Genomic DNA, 4,097 nt, shown 5'->3' on the forward strand with positions numbered 1-4,097 from the left:
CCGGTATAAGTATGCGACGTAAATCTAAAGATTTCATTTCATTTCCCTTTTCTGCTCATACTGCTGATTATGCGCGATTATGCCAACATCCAACTCCGCGGATAATCGTGCGATTACTGTATATACAACTAATACAGATACGTAATTACATTATCAGTTACAGTATCGGTTTTTATTTACTAATTTGCCTCACTTTATTTGCATCCCTGCAGTAAATAATTCTTATCGATAATAGTTAAAATGTATATTACATTTTAGTGCTTCACGACTGAATGATCATCTGCCTTACGTTATCTCGCAGCTGAAGAGGATGCTACACTGAAAACTACCTTGCGTTATAAAGGGTAAGTGAAACATATCTTAAAAATATCTTTCATACATTTCATTGTGTACATTAAAGAATGTAAGTTTGCCTTTTTCCTGTAATCAATACTTAATAAAGGATTTATTTTTATTTATTTATATACAATTTCATACGTGGTTCGTGATAGTAAACTCGATAGGACATAGTGGCACTATGAACATCCGAATCACTCATCATTCGAACATTCAAATATTTATTCGAATATTAGTATATTCCAAGTAATGTTAACGACGTTAATATGCTTGCCTTTATAGTTAATAATGTCAATTCTTACTTAAAACATACTTCCTTAACAGGACATTGAAGAAAAGGTAGTTGCCAACGGCCATACCATGCTGAATATACCGGTTCTCGTCCGATCACCGAAGTCAAGCAGCATCGGGCCTGGTCAGTACTTGGATGGGTGACCGCCTGGGAACACCAGGTGCTGTTGGCATCTCTTTTTCAAATTTCATTATCCTTCAAGTACGAAAATACTAGAAACATTAATTTTATAGTACTTTCAAGAGATAATTTATCAACATTATTTCATAGCGATTAATCGATATTCTAAGCGTTATACCCACTATTTCTTACACTAACAGCCTGTTTATTTGCACGGCACATTAAAATAACCTGATTTCCGATCCGTGTGCACCTACTACTATACTTAACACGGAATGTATTACCACTTTTTAAAAGTAAATTATTATGACTAAGTGTAGATCTCCGGCGAGTAAATGCCTTTCGTATACAAGCACGACACATCTCCGCTATGTGCTTTACTTTTTTACTAACAGCATATAGAAATTGGATTTCAAGGTGTTTCTACATAACAGAATGAAGCAAATTTCGTGATTTAACTCTTTCGAATAATGTGTTGGTCCTGACAAGGACCGTTTGAAATGAAAAATCTTGAAGAAGATTTTTACTTAGAGCTTGTGTACTTGGTAACAGCCTTCGTACCCTCACTTACAGCGTGCTTGGCAAGTTCACCAGGCAAAAGAAGGCGCACAGCTGTTTGGATTTCCCGGCTGGTGATAGTTGACCGCTTATTGTAATGGGCCAAACGAGAAGCTTCAGCAGCAATACGCTCGAAGATGTCATTAACAAAGCTGTTCATGATACTCATAGCTTTGCTAGATATGCCAGTGTCAGGATGCACTTGCTTCAAAACTTTGTAGATGTAAATGGCATAGCTCTCCTTCCTCCTCCTCTTCTTCTTCTTATCTCCCTTGGAGATATTCTTTTGGGCTTTACCAGCCTTCTTTGCAGCCTTTCCGCTAGTTTTTGGTGGCATGATGACTCACTCGTTCAGCAAAATTAGATGTGTCCGCCGATTTATCGACTTCATTTAAATTACAGTACGTGTTTCAATTCGCGCCAACTGCCTTGCTTTTCATTTGATGCACTCGGGTGCACGCTTGAAGTAGTAACAAAACTGATCCAATAAGGATGCTAAATTTCCTCAGAACCATAGACCTATAAGTCTTCTGAATACAATGGCCAAAGTAGCTGAAAGCATAGTGTTCAGAAGACTCAGAAGCTTTCTTTCAACACATAATATAATAACACCTGAGCAATTCGGATTTAGAGCACAACATTCTACGACACACCAATTAGTGCGTGTAATAGAATTTATAACAGACAAATATAATAAAAGACAAATAACAGGCGCGGCCCTGCTAGATGTTGAGAAAGCATTCGATAGGTGTTGGTTCCCGGGAATCCTATATAAAATGATACAATATAAGATTCCTGACTATCTGACTCATTTTGTGCATTCATACCTTAAGAATAGAAAATTCTTCGTTGAACACGAAAGAAAAACCACCAAGGAAAAAGACATTAAAGCAGGAGTCCCTCAGGGATCTATGTTAGGGCCACTTCTTTTTCTAATATATGTTAATGATATTCCAAAAACAACCAAAACACAGATAGCAATGTATGCAGATGACACAATCGTGTATGCTTCATCTTTCTTGCCAAATCAAGTCACGAAGTACATACAGAATCACCTAAACGAACTCAAACCCTGGTTTAAACGTTGGAAAATTAAAGTCAATGCTGAAAAATGTGAAGCCATACAGTTTACCAAGAAATACAAACGGAAACCAAACAACAAATTAACTCTATATAACACACCAATAGAATGGAAAGATAAAGTTAAATATTTAGGAGTAATACTAGATAAAAGGCTTACCCTTAGATACCACATGAACTCCCAAAGAAATAAGGCTAGTGCTAGACTGCGATCCCTAGCCGGACTTTTCCGCTCACCTGCCCTCAATACGCAGAGCAAAGTTATATTATACAAAATGCTAGTTAGGCCAATAGTCACATACGCTGCGCCAGCATGGGCTTTCTCTGCACCTTGTTATACGCGGGCTCTGCAGAGACTTCAGAACAACGCTGTGCGCATAATAACAAATTCTCCCCGATATTTGCCTGTTCTGCGCCTACAGCAGCGTCTAGGGTTGACTCTGATTGAAGATCACATACAGTATTTAGTAAGAAACTTCTATCAATCTGTGAAAACAATAGAAAACGACCTTGTGAGCTCTCTGGGTAGCTACACAACTCCAGAAAGCTACTACAAATACAAACGCCCGCTTCATGCGCTAAAATAGAAACAAATCCAAAAACACCTTTGAGAATAATAAGAAAAAAAAAAAATGTAAATATGTACATAAGAAGGTATGACGAGGCCTGTTAGGCAGGAACATAACTAATACATAAATTACTGATATATCACTAATATTAAAAAATTTGACAAGTCCAATAGGATACTAATATCAATCACATCCCAGATATTATAATATAACTAAATACTACATAATCGTGTATATGTATATATCTTAGTCTAATTTTAGATTGACGCAGTCCAAGGATGAAGAAGACGACATACTTGCATGAAAGCAAAAATAACAAAAGTCCCACTAACAAAGCTTGTCCACCAAACTACAGACAACTTAACACAATAGTATAATTCACACTTGACTTTTTAAGTTAGGGAATCAATACAGACAGTAAAGATGCTTTTACATGGATTTTTACCACCCCTTCTTAGTGTGGTTTTGCCATGTAAATACTTGAGCACGAGCATGACAGATAAAGGGGGTTTTCCTGGACTCCATGTGTTTCCAGGTTTTTCCTCCTACTACCCAAGCCAATGGTGAGGCGAAAAATCTTCACGCGCTTTCCTATCTTCTATTTTACCCTTCTTTCTTTCTCTAATACACACTGTCCGGTAAATGTCTTTGGATAAAAACCGTGACGCGTCACAACACTCGACATGCTGCTTTAGATCTCTAACTGCATGTAGGAGGTGCACGTAGATATAGGTTGGTGCATCACTCAAGGGGGCGAGCTTTCTTGCTAAGGGGCCCTCTTTATTCTCTAATTTATTTCCGTATTTCCGTATTTCCGGGAGGCCGCAATTTTTCCTCTCATCTTATTACGAAAGAATATTGAACAATGTCTGGTCGCGGCAAAGGTGGAAAAGTCAAGGGAAAGAGCAAGTCCCGCTCCAGCAGGGCTGGCCTTCAATTCCCAGTAGGCAGAATCCATCGTCTTTTGCGAAAGGGTAACTATGCCGAACGAGTTGGTGCTGGCGCTCCCGTGTATTTGGCTGCAGTCATGGAATACCTGGCAGCTGAAGTTCTTGAGTTGGCAGGCAACGCTGCTCGTGACAACAAGAAGACTAGGATTATTCCACGTCATCTGCAGTTAGCTATCCGTAACGACGAGGAAT

General features: G+C 38.5%; 1 non-coding gene across 1 annotated transcript; it reads left to right on the forward strand.

The window, feature by feature from the left end:
• Positions 1-681: 681 nt before the first annotated feature.
• Positions 682-800, forward strand: LOC145677437 (5S ribosomal RNA). Its single transcript, XR_014129836.1, has one exon. It is a non-coding gene; the product is annotated as a 5S ribosomal RNA (ribosomal RNA).
• The last annotated feature ends 3,297 nt before the right edge of the window (positions 801-4,097 follow it).

Source organism: Thermobia domestica, unplaced genomic scaffold, assembly GCF_964235325.1.
Source record: "Thermobia domestica unplaced genomic scaffold, izTheDome1.hap1.1 HAP1_SCAFFOLD_868, whole genome shotgun sequence".
NCBI lineage: Eukaryota > Metazoa > Arthropoda > Insecta > Zygentoma > Lepismatidae > Thermobia > Thermobia domestica.